Raw genomic sequence first — 18399 nt, 5'->3', positions numbered from 1 at the left:
CTGATAGAAGCAAGCTGCTCCTTCATGTTGGCAAGTAGAGGAGTACACCAGTCAAACACCGTGGTGAGACAGTCCACTGCTACGCTCATGTTTACCCGTGATGCCTGATGTAGCGAAGATGATCCGTTCACTCGAGCTATGGTGAACAAGATTATCCGCAGTGACAAACTCGCCACGTGTGGGATCGAGATCTGACTCCCGACCTTCCGATGACCTGGGCAGTAAAGTTGTACATAGTCGTCTACGCTGAGACTATTCCGGGTCCTGCCCCGGGAGTGTACTACCTCTCCCCTTCGGGAAAGGCCCGTGATGAAATATATATCTTCCACTTCTATCCTGAGTGGCATCTGATCAATCATAAAAGCTTCTTCCTCGACATCCCAATAATCAATAAGTCTCTCGAGCAGACGCACATTTGCTTTCATATTCGGCAACTTGAAGAATTTTAACAATCCGCATCCCCGTAAGGCATCTAATGCCTCATCATTGTCCATGACTTCGTTATCTACAGCTGAGTGCTCTCTTTCACGCCATGTGAGAGTCATCCTGGAAGAAAAAATCATTTTCATCCATTAGTTTTATGTATAAAAATTTTTCGCTGCGCACACGCGGTTTACCCTATACACAGTCGCGTGTAGGGCCGTCGTATACGCGATTTATATACATTCAACCCGCGTGTACGCCGCAGAGCGATTTTTTGCAAAAATCTAACGGTGAAACATTAATTAAACTTCCTAAAAACTATCACAATTGATTGCAAGACAAGTTTAGTGCTTACCTGGAAGTTTTCGGCAAGTTTGAACGGTTGAATAAGTCACGGGGAAAGTTTGCTCCTTTTGCTCCACAATTTGCTCTCCAAGTCAAACGGTGAAAATGGTAAGTCCAAAATTTCTTTTTATAAGTTTTGAAAATGCAAAATTTTTTCAAAATTTTATTTTGTTTGGTTTCATGTCACTTTTAACTTGGGAGCTTGGAATGTCGAGATTGAGTTGTTTTTCAGGACATTTTGGACATTTTTTTCGACGGTTCGAGACGGTTCCATGACTGCTGACCCGTCATGGCAGGTATCGTGTTCTCACTGGCATATAGGTTAGGGACACCATTTTTCCGTTGCATTATGCATACTAGCCTCCATTTGACCGATACATCTGCCATAGGGTCGACCCCATCATGTTATGGTTCGCAAGCCATTTTCACTCGCCGATTCTTTAAATCATGACATGATGGTAGAGCCATCCTTTTACATGGGCATCCTAGTTAGCACCTCACTGACATTTGTTGCCCATGCTGCTTCGTTTTGAGTAGGCTCGGGAGTCCTCTGTAGTCCCGCCATGACTTATGCGTTGAAGACTCATTCTTCTTTGCTTCTTCGTTTCGTTCTGGCCTTATACCCTAGAGGCTCCTATGTGTGTTGAGTTGTACTTCTGCATTGCATGTTGACCATTTGCACCTTTTGGCCTATAGCCGGCTTCACTTGGACTCGTGTTTAAGCCCACTTTTGACCATGACGTCTGCAAAAATCAACCTTGCATACCCTTGACCTCTGCAGCTTGACATACCCAGACCCGTGGAAGGGACATACCTCTGAGTGTCACTGACCAGTTTTTCACCTCCCTGCATTGAGCATAGGAACGTTCCTTTCCCAGGAACTAGATCATCTGTTTCACCGACACTCGTTCTTTCCACTGTACCATAGCATTCTTTTATTCTTTTTCCGGCTTATCAGAAAAAGACAAAAAAATTAAATATTCCAAAAAGAGCGGGAACAGGGACATTATTTCCATTTATTGTTGGCAGTTAGAGTCAGTCGTGTCGCCCTTGAACAAAGCACTCAAAACAAAGTCTCCTCCGCATGGGTGGGATTTAGTTTGACTTAGGTAAGCCGTAGCCTTGTTATCGAGTCAGTTCTCCCCCGATTGGTTATCTCTTCCAATCATATGGAGGGTTCGTTCGTGCCTCCTGCATGACGAACTTATACAGATTCATTATATGCTGCCACATAGTCACATTGAGTCGTGCTTTTGTTCAAGGGAAGTTAGCCTGAGTCGGCCTTTCTGCGGTGTCTCTTGACTCATTTTTCAGTCGGCCATCCCTAGTTGTCAGTGTCATGTCTATCATCACATCAGTTATATTGGTCCTTCACTTGTGCCGGTTTGAGAAGGTCCCCATTGACTTCTTGCTGGCGGGTCTTGTCCTTATCGACGACGACACATTGCTCTGAGGGCAGACCTAGAGACCGCACCCTGGCCCTATTTTCATTATTGATAGGTCACCTAGTGCTCAGCATCGATCAGTATCATGGGTCTTTGACTGAGTGGTTTCCCTTGTGTTCGACATCAGCATACATTATCACACATTGGGATTCGTGCAGTACCTTGGTTTCCATTTGACCCTATTGGTGGATACCTCGCCTCTGTGTCAGCTTTCATTATTGGTTGGTTCAGAGGGTTTCTGCCGTGCGCTAGCCACATCTTGTGTACGCCGGAAACGTACTTCGGTTGGGTTACTACATCTTTTTCGTCCGATTCCTTCCACATTATTGGCCTACGGGTTACACTCGCGCTAGATTGATGGAGGATGCCTTAATGCCTTCCTTCTAGCGGATCTTTCCCTATCGACTCCGACTCATTGCTCTGGGGCAAAGATCTAGAGTCCATTTGGCAGTACCTTGGGGTTTGCAGTCATTAGTGGCAGATTCCTCGCTATCGACAGTGGGAAACCATCATTGTCTCCTGATTGATAGATTCTTACAGGTGTTTGACTTCAGCTCATCTATTCACACTTGTTAGATTGTACTGGGTACCTTGACGCTCATTATCATTATCGGTGAGTAGTCTCGCGTTTGTTAACGGTATACATCAATGACCGGTAATCAAACGATTTCTCACATGGTCGACTTCAGATCATTTATTCCCATGGTGTAGAAATGTACCACGGCGGTCGGTGAAGACCTCAGGTTGTATCAGCATTCATTGGTTCACTTGACAGTTGCTCCTGTTGCTGCTCGTCGATACCACTCCACCTTATATGTTGCAGTCAGTCATGGCGACATTCTATATGCTGGCACCTGAGTTTGCAGTGTAGTACCATCCTATTCCATCATGTTCAGTTGGTACCTTATGGGATCAGTCTTTGATTTCAGTGATCCGTTGCATCTTCCAGCATCATTGACAGTTTTATATGTGATATTCAGACATGTACTTACTCATTATGATCAGATGATCCATTATGTATTTTACAGTCATTTATACTTGTATACTTAGTGGATCCGCTTGTACTTGATATGCGGACATGCTTTATTTTTCCTGAGCATGGGTATGCCCGCCTCAGACAGTGTTTCTTTCTGATCTCCTTTCGGTGGCTTGGCAGGCTGAATTCTGGTGAAGTCCTCCTCGGTTTTTCGGCAGAGTTCCTTTCCTTGTACTTACTTAATATATTTCGGCCATCATGTTCCCCTTCTGACCTCATACATTAGGGGGCATCTGTTATAGCTCCAAATCTCACTCTTATGGTTTGTGATGCTGCACTTATGGCCTAGGGCAACCCCTCCTTCCAGACCTGGTCCAAAAATTTAAAAAACAGTGTTTTATTCCCTATACGCGACTTTGCCCTGTGTTAAACGCGTGTACACGCGGGTCTGTCATACCCAACCCGCGTGTATCTATTAAAACACTTAAAAAAATATAATTTCCTCTTTTTCGGGCGGTGATCGCGGGTTTACCTGCTGGATCACCTGTTAGTGCCCGTGGCCCAACTGTTCCCAACCAACTCCTAACTAAAAAACTACTTTGGAGAGGGTATAAAAAGACATCAAAGGGAAGGCCAAGGAGAGGGAGAAAGGAGAGCAAGATTATTATGCTGAGATTTTTCCCTTAGACCAGGTCTGAAGTCCTTGGTGCATTCTGCACTTCCCCCATCTTGCATAGGAAACCCTTGTTTCCATGTGTATTGGTGATCATTCATCCTTGACATCATCATTGAGTAGGACTTGGAAGGAGCTCTTGTTGGAGGCTTGAGGCTGGAACGAATTCGGGAGGAAGCTTGCTTGGAGCCTGCTGAAGGTGTTCAGGTGATATCTTTCCGATATATGTACTTTATTTGCCTTTATATATAAAGAAACACGTCTTTGTTCCCGAATAATCTTTCTTTATGCTTATGAGATTCTTGTGTTGAATTTTTATGAAAGTGGTTACTTAAAGATTTTTTATAACTAACTTTATAGCATAAAGATGATTTATACATAAACTTCTATACATGTACTGTTGTGTTCTTTGATTTGTTTGTCTTGCAGGTCAAAGAAAGAAGAAGGGAACTCCAAGAAGGGTTTGCACCCTAACGGTCTTCTCGAACGTAGGACCTTAGGTATGTACCCTAAACATTAGAATTTGCTTAAAAGTAAAAAAGATGGCTGTGTGTGTGTGTTTCTTTGAATAAGCAATTTTCAGTCTGGTAGAGTCTTAGCCCAAAGGACCCTAGGGGTACTTTCCCTTCAACCAACTATTGTAGTTATACCCCTTATTAATATTGTTGTGCCCCTGTTGCCACCATATTGTTATTACTGTGCCCCATAGAATCCCTCTATTGTTATTTTTGTGGCTTTATATTATTATTGTTAGGTCGGTTGGGTTATATTGTGACTCCTCCTATATATAGAAAGGAGGTTTTGTCATTTGTATCATCCAAGAATTGTTCATTTATGTAATGTAAAAGAGGTTTCTCCCTTGAAGAGGCTGAATTATAAGGCATTGATCTATCTTTTCTATCTTTTATTGAGCTGGTTTCATAACATTTGGTATCAGAGCTTTGGATTCTAGGGTTTTGCTGCTCCAAACAGGTCATCGTGGCATTTTCGCTATAACTTTTTTCTGCGATGTTTCAGAAGCTAAAAAAAACCCATTTGATAAGACATCGTGCTGAATCTCGGGTCTGAATTTTAGAGCTTTTTGCGCTATATTTGCAGAGATATGATCTGAGGAAGTTGGTCTTCTTGCAGACTCCTGAATTACATTCCAAACAGGTGACCTGGGGAAAATAATCATAACTTTTTCCTTGAGCATTGGATTGAAATTTCGTAAGAAGGTGCCGAAAGAGGACGGATTGTAGTTTATTGTATATATTTTTCAAAGCCAAAGGATGAAACAGTGACTCGTGGCACATCGTACAATTTCGCTCTACTGAGCTAGTCTATAATCAGGTCACTATGGGAGATTTCACATAACTATTCCTTGGAGAATCCAAATTGGATCAGAGTGGTGGCATTGGAAAGAGGACACAGAGAGCTACCATAGGTTTCAATTTCAGAACTGGATGATCTGAAAATACAGAGATACATTAGAGGCAATATCGAGCACCTACAAAGTGAAAAAAAGGTGTGTAGATTCTTTTAAATTTTTGCTTAAGAGTGGTTTGAAAATTTATTTTGAAGGAATTCAAAGGGCTAGTAGAGCATTATTATCAGTAACTGATGCCCCGGGGAAAGAAAATGCAAACACCTAGTAAGGAACCTGAAAGCTCTAGCATGACTCATGAAGAAGAAGAAGAAATGCTATATGATATATCAAAATTACAAGAACAAGTGCAACAAGTGTCACTTGCACAGAAAGCAACAGAATCTAAGATGGATGGTTTAAGGAAAGATGTAGAAGCTAAGATGGATGGTTTAAAGAAAGGTGTAGAAACTAAGATGGATTGTTTAAAGAAAGGCATAGAAGCTAAGATGGATGGCATGGAAGCTAAGGTGAATGGCATGGACGCTAAAATTGATGGCATGGATGATAAGATGGAAGAATTGAATATGAGTATGAATAAGTTGCTACAAGAAATGGTCACTAATGGTGAAAGGGTACTAAAGGAAACTCATGATGAGAACAAAAGAAATGTTAATCATGATTCCATAGACTCTAATGTTGGATCGAAGACTCACCATATTCCAAAAATCGATATGAGGAAGTTTGATGGCAAGGATCTCGCCACATGGATATTACAGATGGAGCAATTCTTCGATCTCAATAATGTGCAAAACACACAAAAGGTACGTATGGCAACTTTATATTTGGAACCAAATCAGTTTGTATGGTATCAATGGCTTTGCTCTCGTAAAAAATTTATCACTTGGGCAATTTTTACGGAAGAATTGATAGCACATTATGAGGATACAAAAAGCAACATTTTTTTAGCCAATTGATAAGTCTCAAACAAAAGGGTTCAATAATGGAGCACATTGAGGAGTTCCAAAAATTGAACATAAGGGTAAAAGATATTCCAGAGGAGCATAGGATTGATGTGTTCATAGGGTCTTTAAAGGATAATATCCAACATGATGTTTGCCTTTGGGAACCTGATTCATTAGAGAAGGCATTCAGGTTAGCAAGAAAAATGGAAAGCAAAATTATGGCAACCAGGAAGCATACCACTCACAACTATAAAGACGGAAGTGTTGTTGCCCCTAGTCTTCCACAACCTATAAGGTTGACACCACAACAATTGGAAGAAAAAAGAGCAAAAGGGCTTTGTTACAGTTGTGATAGCAAATACACTAAAGGTCATAAGTGTGCTGAGAAGAAATTATTCTACATAGATTGTGAAGAGGAAGAAGAAAAGGAGCAAGAAAGGTCAAAAGAAGAGGATATACTCCAGGAACAAAGCCTAGATGAAGAAAAAATAAATCCGACCATATCTTGTAATGCATTGGCGGGAATTACCACTCCTCAAACCATCAAGATAGAAGGACAAATCAAGAAGAAAAAGGTAATAGTGTTGATTGATTCAGGAAGCACCCACAATTTTATTCATTGTAAGGTAGCAAAAGAATTGAATTGCTTCCTATATCCAGCACCAGAGTGTCAAGTGATGATTGCAAATGGAGGAACAATAAATTGCTCTGGAAAGTGCCATAATATCAAGCTATCCATGGGAGAATATGTATTGACTAGCCCAATGCTTTCCATTCCAATGGGAGGTGCTGATGTTGTACTAGGAGTCCAATGGCTACAATCCTTGGGTACAATAGCTTTTAATTTTCAAGAACTTTTCATCAAATTTTCTACGGAAGGAAAGGAAGTTGAATTAAGGGGTATTGCAGGGAAACCAGGAAAGATAATCAGCTCTAATGGTATGACAAAGCTTCTAAAAAAGGAGCAAAGAGGTGTAATTGCACAATTATGTTCGCTAGATGTTTCCACATTGGAATCATCTATTTCTCCAGATCTCCAAAAAGTCCTGGACAATCATTCCAAGGTATTTGAGACTCCCAAAGGTCTCCCACCTATGCGTGATCATGATCATGCTATTCATCTGATTCCAGGAAGTGTTCCTCCAAACATCAGGCCGTACAGATATCCCTATGTCCAAAAGAGTGAAATTGAACGTATGGTTGCAGAAATGCTAGAGGCTGGTATAATTCAACCGAGTCAAAGTTCTTTCTCTGCTCCAGTAGTATTGGTGCACAAGAAGGATGGATCATGGCGCATGTGTCCAGATTATAGGGAGCTCAACAAGCTCACTATTAAAGATAAGTTCCCCATTCCTGTCATTGATGAATTACTGGATGAATTGCATGGATCAATTTACTTCACCAAGTTGGATCTTCGTTCAGGATATCATCAAATCAGAATGAAGATTGAAGACATTCCGAAAACAACATTTAGAACTCATGAGGGTCATTATGAATTTTTGGTCATGCCTTTTGGCCTTACCAATGCACCTTCAACATTTCAAGGTTTGATGAATTCAATTTTCAAACCATTCCTTAGAAAATTTGTGTTAGTATTTTTTGATGATATACTAATCTACAGCAAGTCTTGGAAGGATCATGTTGAACATGTTGACAGGGTGCTACAACTATTGGAGGAGAAACAATTATATGCAAAAAGATCCAAATGTTTCTTTGGAGTCCAGGAGGTGGAATATTTGGGTCATATTGTATCTCATGAAGGAGTTAAGGTAGACCCTAGCAAAATTAAAGCCATTAAGGAATGGAAAATCCCCACATCCATAAAGCATCTGCGAGGATTTCTCGGGTTGACAGGGTATTATCGCAAGTTTGTTAAGAATTATGGGAGAATAGCAGCACCTCTAACAACATTATTGAAGAAAGATGCATTTTCATGGACTCCGGAAGCAACAAAGGCCTTTGAACATCTTAAAGAGGCAATGTGCCAAGCACCGGTCTTAGCTACACCGGACTTCACAAAAACCTTTATTGTGGAATGTGATGCTTCAGGAAATGGAATTGGTGCTGTTCTAATGCAAGATGAAAGACCCATTGCTTTTGAAAGTCGTCCAATCAAGGGAAAGTTTTTAAGAAAAGCTATTTATGAGAAGGAAATGTTGGCAATACTCCATGCACTTAAGAAATGGCGACCCTACCTAATGGGAAGACACTTCAAGGTAAAAACGGATCATGATAGCCTTAAATACTTTTTAGAACAAAGATTATCCTCTGAAGAGCAACAAAAGTGGGTCACAAAGATGTTGGGTTATGACTTTGAAATCATCTACAAAAAAGGGAAGCAAAATGTGGTGGCAGATGCACTCTCAAGAAAGGATGAGGATGTGGAAGCATTGTTGTGCGCCATTTCTATTATCCAACCAGATTGGATAAACGAAGCAAGGGAGGAATGGAAGAATGACGAAGAAGTGTGGGCACTTATTCGAAAGTTACAACAAGATTCCAGTACGTCTGATACATTTAGCTGGAAAAATGATTCGTTATGGTACAAAGATCGCTTATACCTCTGTAAGAATTCCCAGCTAAAACAAAAGATTCTTATGGAATTGCACACTTCTCCCTTAGGAGGGCACTCAGGATTTTTAAAAACTTACCACAGGGTTAAGAAGGAATTTTTTTGGGATGGCCTTAAATAGATATTCAAAAGTTTGTGGCGGAATGTTTGGTTTTCCAACAAAATAAAGTTGAAACAATTAAGACACTGGGTCTATTACAACCTTTATCCATTCCAAGCCAACGTTGGGAGGAGGTTTCAATGGATTTTATCACAGGTTTACCCAAGTCTGAGGAAAGAGTGTCATCATGGTGGTAGTTGACAGACTTACCAAGTATGCACACTTTTGTGCATTATCACATCCATTTAAAGCCAGTACAGTTTCTACTGCATTTATGGAAACAATTCAAAAGCTACATGGAAACCCAAAGATTATTGTAAGTGACAGAGATCCCATTTTCACTGGAAATTTTTGGACAGAATTATTTTCTTGTCTTGGTACTCAGTTAGCTCATAGCTCATCTTATCATCCTCAATCTGATGGGCAAACTGAGATAGTAAACAAATGTTTGGAAGGATATCTTCGTTGCTTTGTATCTGATAAACAGACACAATGGGTCAAATGGTTGCCTCTGGCTGAATGGTGGTATAACACTTCCTTCCATACAGCAACAAAAATGACCCCATTTATGGCACTTTATGGGTATCAACCACCATCCATCACATCATATTTAAGAGAAAATTCTAAGGTTCAGGCAGTGGAACATCACATCGAACATCAACAACAAGTCCTCCAACTCTTAAAGGATAACCTCGTGTTGGCACAGAATAGAATGAAACAACAGGCAGATCAACATCGCAGTGAAAGAATTTTGATGTAGGTGATTGGGTATTCCTACGGCTACAACCATATAAGAAATGTCCCTCAAGCAAGCTAAGAAGGATAATAAATTATCACCAAAGTATTATGGTCCGTACAAGGTGTTGCAAAAGATTGGTACTATGGCATACAAATTGGAGCTTCCTGCAGCTTCTCGATTGCACCCAGTTTTCCATGTTTCATGTTTAAAGAAGGTTATAGGCGACAAGCTCCCAGTTCAAACAATATTGCCAGAACTTGACGAGGAAGGAAAAATTATATTGGAACCAGAAGCAGTCATAGAAACAAGAACTCGACAGCTACGAAATCGATCAATTTCGGAGTATCTTATCAAGTGGAAGAACTTATCTGCTGAAGATTCCACATGGGAGGATGAGAATTTTATACAGAAGTATCCAGAACTACTCAAGCGTTGAGGACAACACTTTTTTGAAGGAAAGGGGCATGTTGGGTCCCTATAATACAAGTGATTACCCCATTACTATTGTAGTTATACTCCTTATTAATATTGTTGTGCCCCTATTTCCCCCATATTGTTATTATTGTGCCCCATAGAATCCCTCTATTGTTATTTTTGTGGCTTTATGTTATTATTGTTAGGTCGGCTGGGTTATATTGTGACTCCTTAGACTCCTATATATAGTAAGGAGGTTTTGTCATTTGTAGCATTCAATAATTGTTCATTTATGTAATGTAAAGGAGGTTTCCCCCTCGAAGAGGCTGAATTCTAAGGTGTTGATCTATCTTTTCTATATTTTCTTGAGCTGGTTTCATAATAGAATCACATATGTGCCTTCAAAAAGAAAGTGAGTGTGCCTGGTGAATGTTCGGTTGTAGGTGCATCATGGTTCTTCTACTATGGAGGAAGGAGAAAGTGAGCCTCTAAGAGAGAGGTAATAGTACCACCCTAGAAGAGACACACATAAATAGGAAAGGTTCGTCTAACATCCAGTGGAATAGTCCACAAAGATGTGACAATCATTACAACCACTACAACACATTCTCAATATGATAAGCACTAAAATAACCGAAATAGTTCAACTACTTTAGTACAAGTGAAAGAAAACATGAATCATAAACATTTATAGAACAATATTACAAATATTCATAATCCATGCATGAAAAACGTGTTGGCCATTAGGCTTCAAATATTAAGTAAAATTCCCAAGATACATGAATACAACGAACATCACTTGCTCCAATAGTGGAGCATTGGAGCCACTACTTGCTCCCCAAAAGTACTAACTTTGTCTCTCTGATGCCTTATGGGAGAAGCCAAGGTGAAAATTCCTTTGCTTGTATAATGAGGGTGTATATATAACAAATGGGGTGATCCTTCACCTCCCTTGTGACTCTTAGACTACCCTCATGATTGTTTGACTTCCCTATGACTTTTCGACTCTTACATGACTCTTCACATTCTATACATGTCCTTTGGACTTCTACTTTACAATACATTTTCGAATAAGAATTTACATAATCCACAAACTAATGTGGCACATGATGACTCATGACATGACACTAATGACATGGACTACATGTTGACATGACAATGTCAAGCCATTCTTTGCTATTAATTTCTTTATGTCATATTGAAGATAGAACATGATGGTCCAAAATTAAACAAGAACGCAAACAAATTTTAGATATAACCATAAATACAAATATGCCACAGAAATAACACTTCATTTCATTAATATCAAATACTGGAATAAGGTTAAAAATAGAATGGAAATAAACTAGCTCGGACGATGGTAGCCTATCTCTGAGAAGAGATGTGGAAGCTACATCCTTTGAGCTATGTTACAATGAGGCTCGAAGGCCTATTTATTATTAAGAAACAATGGAAAAACCTAAACATCTAAAAACCTAACCCTAGGATATGAAGCACCAAAACTATGGGCCCCGTTTGGGTAAATTGGTATATCAACTTCCCGGGGTTGTAACTTTGGCATACGATCTCCGTTTGACGTGCACAATACCTTGTTAGAAATATATATCCGAGGCTACCACTATCAAATGAAATAAATAGTTATGAAGTTATATTTGCCTGAGTATTCCCAAAAAAACGTCGTTTAGGGCCTCGAAATGGCTCTGGAAGTTCAGGACCCAAAAAACTACCAAAAATAGTAAACTGTGCTACAATTAAGGAAAATGGAAAACTAAAAGAGACGGTGGTGGGGGTCCAAGTGGAATAGGTGGGTGGCCACCAACATCCACCTCGATCAGTCCTACCCCCTTAGGAAGAATTGGTCCCCATTGCATTGAGTGCCTCCATGAGATGGTGAAAATTCTGCTGAACTTGGTCCCTAGTGAGCAACTTTCCTTGGTGCAGAAGTTGGCCAGCTTTGACAACCCGATATAGTTGGATCTTCTGCTAGCGAGTTTTCTTGATTTGTGTGTCCATAATCTAATCAGTTGTGTCCTATTCCATGTAGTCTAGGTATAAATTTGTTGGTGTGAGTTGTTCTGAAATGTCTGATGTGTCTGGTGATGGTGGAAAGTATGGTCTAAGATGTCCACATTGAATAATGGGTGCAGACCAAGAAATGGGGGAATGTTGGACTCAAAATAATTTTCTCCCACAAGCTTGGTAATGATGTAAGGACCATACTGGAGTAGTATGAGCTTCCAATGGGCTTTGGTAAGGCATTTTTTCTACAAACACAACCAAACTTTGTCACCCACCTGAAACTTGTGTGGCACCAAATGTTGATCATGTCACTTCTTGTAATTTGCATTGTCTTTCTCCAATGTTTCATGAACCTACTAGCGGATTTGTTGGATGTGTTCAATAAATATGTTTGCTTTATCGGCCTCGAACAATACATGTGTGGATTCTATATATGTAGTCGTATGAGACATGTAAACATCAATAAGACATAATGATTGAAATCCTAGACCCACTTGAAAGGGGTTATGACCAGTCGAGCTATGGAGAGCTCTATTATGACTATGTTGCACATAGGGAATACTCTCATCATAGGTTCATGGATTCTTGGAGTTTTATATGTGTAGTAAGTACACTATCATCCTATTGACAACCTCCATTTGGCCATCAGTCTGGGGATGGAAGGCAATCAACTTGGTGAGCTTGGCGTCCAATAGTGTCTAGAGGCTTGACCAAAATATGCTCAGGAACTTGCTATCCTAATATGATATAATGGTATGCAATGTCCCAAAATATACCCACACTCATTCAAAGAATAGTTTGGCAGTGTCCTCTACTATGATACTCTTCTTGCAGGTCACCAATATAGCCATCTTAGAAAAATTTTCCACGACCACAAATACACAATAATTAGAATGCTTGGTAGAAGGGAGGCCAAACATATAGTCCATGGAGATGGATTCCCACGGTTGGGTGGGAGTAGGCAGAGGAGTGTACAGGCCTTGCTTCTTGATGGTTAGCTTGGTGATGGTGCAGGAAGTGCAGAATCTGATATATTTCACAACATCTAGTCAAAGTTTTGGATAATAAAAGTACTTTTGTAGTACAACCAAAATTTTCTCGACACCAAAGTGTCTTGTGACCCGACTGTAGTGTGCCTCCCAAATCATCTTGGCACACTCACTTGAAGGAACACAAAGGTAACCCACGTAGCATAATAATGCATCGTGGAAGTGGAAATCAGGAACTTGCTTTCCATCTACTGGCATTTGGTATATGGAGGTCAACATTGGATCATTTTTGTATAGTTGTAATGATCGAGAGGTCTCGTGGCTGGAAGAGTTGAGAACGGTAATCGGTGTTGTAAATGGGAGCCGACTGACAAAGCCTGAAACATGATTGGTGATACCCTTTTGTTGTATTTAATTTTCAACTGGAATTGTTGCAGATATGTAGACCACTTCTGATGGTGACCATTCTGTAACCTCACTTGTGTCTATATAAACTGAATAGGTCAGTGATCGGTGTGGATGACCATCTCCTTCCCCAGAATGTAATGCTTCCATTGCTGGCAAGCCTGCACGATGGAATACATCTCTTTATCATAGGTGGGGTACTTTCGAATTGTATTAGAAAGTGTCTCACTATGACAGGCTACTGGATACCCATGCTAGGTGAGGACTGCACCAATAGCATAGTTGGAGGCATCTATCTCAATTTCAAATTGCTGCTACAAGTCTTGTAGTGTGAGTACTGGTCCAGAGCAGAGGCGGTGCTTCAACTGAAATACCTCCTTCTACTGGGACTTGGACCAAGGAAAATTTACTTTCACCCCGCCCTTAGTAATCCAACTCAAAGGCTAAGCGATATGGGAGAATCCCAACACTAACCTCTTATAAAAATTTCCAGGGCCAAGAAAGTTACAAAGCTCTGTTAGAGTGGTTGGGGTTGACCAATCCTGAATAACTTGGATCATAGTGAAATCCACACGCACACTTGTGGGCCTCATTATTGCAGCAATAATGCTGCAACTCCTGGAACTCCCTTCTTTAATTTTATCAACCCGGTAGTTCGTAACAAACTTGGAAGCGACGGTGCTGTATGCATAAGTACTAGCTCTTGCCGCAGCTGTCACTTGGTCAGCTGGCACAAGTCTGCTAGGAGCTTAAGACAACTTCTATGAGCTCTGAGAAGAAGCTTTTTAAATGATGGACGAAAGCTAACTCAAAGAAGGCTGATCTACTTGCAGAAAGAAACTGGAAAGCTAAAAGGAAACGTAAACCCTAACAAACCCTAATTTTACCAGCTATCCCTACCGATGCGAGAAAGAGGATGCAAGCTACTGAAAGAAATGCCATTGACTTCTAGGAAGGAAAATACATGTATCTAAGCTACTTCTACAGTAACATCTGAAAAAAAACATCCTTTTGTATTTTTGAATAAGTTGCCAGAATTATCATGCACGCGATTTGACTGTTTTGACTGTGCAGAGGTCGATTGGCGAGAGGAAATGCTTGGAGGAGGTTGGGAAGGTTCAGAGAGGGCCTAAGGGGTCCCTAACACCCTTCCAAAGAGTTTCATAGAGTTTGGCTATCAAGAAACCTCATTCGTGAGCTTCTATAGGAAGTCTGCAGGGGTTCTACAGGATGTTCTGGAATTTCTACAGAATGTTCTGTAATTTTCTACAGGATGTTCAGAAAGGGGATTTTGGAGGGTTGATGAAGGAAAAAAGGTGAAGAAGTGGGTATGGAGGTGAGATAAGGGTGTGAGGAGGTCCAGGATGTGGTGCATGGGGCTAAGGAGCGATTGGATTTGGTTCAAGGGTGGAGGGAGAAATGATGCACAAGAATGTAGAAATTAGGGCAAAGGGAGAAAAGTATGGCGAATGAAGGGTAGGAATCATGGATTAAGGGTTGGAGCAGATTATCTAATGGAGAAAAGGTAGATAGAGAGGTAATACAAGTGATCTGCAAGTTATTTCTCAAACTGAACCAACAATGACTTGAAAAACTGAGACCTAGTTACATTAACCTAATCTGATCTAGCTAACAGTAAAGAGAATGAACAGAAGTTTATTTGCAATGAAACCATGTATAATAACTATGCAACGAAGAAATCAAGAATCTGAACATGTAACCAACTTCTGCAATTAAAAATCGAACACTAATGATTGCATGGCAAAGCAAAGACAACGTTTTTGGTGGCAGCAAGGTCACCTTGATCCCAGCTCCTAATCCCACTGAGGGAGAGGTGAAATCAGAGGTGCTTGATGGCCCTTTTTCTAAAGATATTCCCTGTTATTAACCTATCAACTAAATCTGAACATGAAAAGCATTTTTAATCATCAAAAGCAACCTAAACAACAAAACAAGATTTAAATCTAAATAGCAGATTTTATTCTAAGAATGCAGCAAAGACACATAAAAGAAAACAAAGGAGGTACTCGACACTTGAGATGGGCCCAACACTAAGAGCTACAGCCTCCTAAGAGACATTTAGAGCTGGTGCAAAGCTGGATTCATCTTTACTGAGCAAGAAAATAAGAGTTACATCAAAAACTGTCCACAAGGGAAAGCTTGAAAATGTGCTGAAATGCAAAGCTAATCTACTGACTAAAATCAAACTACAAACCAGCTAACTTCTACCTACAAAGTGACTAACTGAAATGAGGCCCTAAGCCCTCTTATTTATACAAATTGAGGATCCCAACAGCCCTCCTAAGCTTTAGGAACTCGGTTGCCAAAACTTGTAGTTAACAACACTTTTACTAGCACTTGCTCGACTGCCCTTGTGATAATTGATTTGGTGGACCTTGAACTCTGAGCTAATGGTGGAGAATTCGAGGTAAGGGTCCATAAATGAAGGGGACACCTTCCTACAAATCCTCTCCCTTGTTCTTCCACGAATTTGGCTGCCAAGTGCTCATTAAAACCTTTGATTTTTGTCTCAAAATTGACTAAAAATTTGCACAAAGCACCCATTAGACTTGTTGGCATTATGACTAACCCAATTCACTCTATTAGCATAAATATAATAAAAAACATGCAATTTAAACTAATGAGAATTGTGGATTAAGTCGAATTAGGAGGTTGAATGAGCCCATATAATTATCCATTTTCGGGGCTCATCATCACCCCCTATTGAAATTGTTGCTCATCCTCTGAGCAACTAATCTATCTCCTCATCTTTGATGGCCCTGGTGGCCTCCATGTCATGCCAAGCTTCTGAAGTGATTTGCTCTTCTCGTTCATGAAACCATGCTTTTCTCTTTGCTTCTTCCCACTGCCTGTGCTCCTTTTCCTAAGAATTCTCAGCTTCCTGTAGAACTGTCTCAGCATCCTGTAGAGAGGCCTTGTGTCCAAGATTTTCATTCTTTCTCTCCAGGTGGATGTCTTCAGGCTTCCCCATTCATAGGTGATGGATGCCTTCGAGGGATACCTCTCCTTTTGTGTAGCTGAGGTGTCCACAATCGTGATTGGTTCTTTTGACGATTTTTCCTTCTGTTGCCCTTTTTCCAGACTTCCTATAGAAAGTCTTGTGCTAGCTATTTTTTGGCTTCCTATAGAAATGGTTTCAACTATTTTGGTCTGCTTGGCTGGATGTGGCTCTTCCTCCTTTTTTTCCCTCTTCTTTTGTCTTCTCTGCCTCTGTTAGCTTGCTTCCTCACGCTCTGTTTTGGCTTTCTTCTCATCTTGTTTAGCTTCAGCCTTCTCTGCTGTAGTCTTTTTCTTTTCTATTATTCCTTTGTTTTTCCCTCTGCTTGAATGATTTGTGCTCCCTCATCATTGGGTTTTTTCACATTCTCCAGGCTTGATTCTTCCCTAGAATTGCATCACTTCTTTTCCATAAACATGCAATAAATAAAACTGTTTGTTTTCTTCTTCTCTTGAAGCCAGAAATTTTGCAAAACACATGTTTTATTCTAAAAAGACAGCTCATTTCCCCTCTTGTAAACTTGTTACTGCTCCTGGAATGTTCGTGTTTTTCATAAAAACATCTTCCAATTTTTCCTCTCTTCAAACTTTTCCAACCTGCATTTTCTTCTTAGTTTTTGAAAAGAAATCAATTTTTTTGACAGATCAGAGAGCAAATAACATAGTTTTTTTCTTCTAGAAAGTGGAAAATCTTGCAAATTCATTCTTTCACATAGGCTTAGTTCCTATGGTTGCATCTCTCTTTTCAGAAGAAGGTGAGAAAGAAGAAGCCAGACTTCGAATGCAGAGGGAAAAAAGAACTGTGTAGAACTCAGAAAATATGCAAGCAGACCTTTCACCTTTTTTTATTGTGCAAGCAGACTTTTCCTCTCATTTTTTTTATTTAATTCCATGTTCAATTCACCATTTTGCACCAACAAATCATGCACAATGAAATTTCCCTGATCCTACCTCGTTTGGAGCTTGAAATTTGCCAAAAATCCCAGGTTTTCTTTTTGCATAGTTGTTTTCTGCGTTTCCTGTAGAATGAAATTGCGCTTCCTGTAGAGCCCGATAGGCGGGATTTTTTTTTAAAAATGACAGAAATATTGAGAAATTAGGAAGGAATCTTGCAGAGGACCCCTGGTTAACTAATCTGGACGTGGTGGATGCGTGCTCCAGTTGTGACTGCAGTTGAACAGAGGGTGGCGAGAGTCAGCCGAGCATTTTTGTAATTGCTGCGTGATTTGTGGTGAGGGAGTGAAGTGGCCAGGTATACGTGGCCACATGTAGAAGGTAGTGTTGTTCATGAACTGTATGTTTTCCCCCTATAATCACTGCCATCAATTTCAGTGAGGTTTGAACGGCTAACACTCTCGGTTGTTTTAGTTTTCACGTGAGTCAACTGTCCACGTGTACTGCATGACTTCCGGCTGAGCGCTAGAGAAGGCAATGTCGGGTTAAACTTTCTAGATTCGAGGCTTAATCCCACCATTCCATTCGTTCATGCAATTCTTCAATTAGATTCATGCAATAGAGGAACAAGTTTTAGTCACATAACTGGAAGTCGAATGGTTGCTGTGAGATGCTTTTTGCTGTTGCATGCATTTGTTTCGGTGGTTGCATGATGGCTTGGCTACTGATTCATGGCTGTTTTCTTGTGCATGTATCCTCTGGTCAGATCCACACTGTAGGAGCTGGCTTCCACGTTCAGATCTGCACCCTCAAGCTGCTGATGTTGATTTTCCACAGGACAGAAACTTGTTTTCGCCAATGCTCCCGAACGATAGATCGGATCGATCTGAAACTTGTTGAGCATGTTCCTATCATCATGATGCACCTCCCATAGCAAAATTATGATCAATTGATGTACAGATTTTGAGAAAAATAGAAAATGGCTGAAGATTACAAAGATCAATTTCTCAGAAACCGTGCATCGGAATCGGCTGAAACTGCTTGGGTAGGCTACTATCACCCATGTGCATCTCCCCA

Source organism: Pinus tabuliformis, chromosome 4_1, assembly GCF_031772625.1.
Source record: "Pinus tabuliformis cultivar Carrire ecotype Pingquan chromosome 4_1, CPIR1, whole genome shotgun sequence".
NCBI classification, from domain to species: domain Eukaryota; kingdom Viridiplantae; phylum Streptophyta; class Pinopsida; order Pinales; family Pinaceae; genus Pinus; species Pinus tabuliformis.
This window is presented reverse-complemented; position numbering follows the sequence as displayed.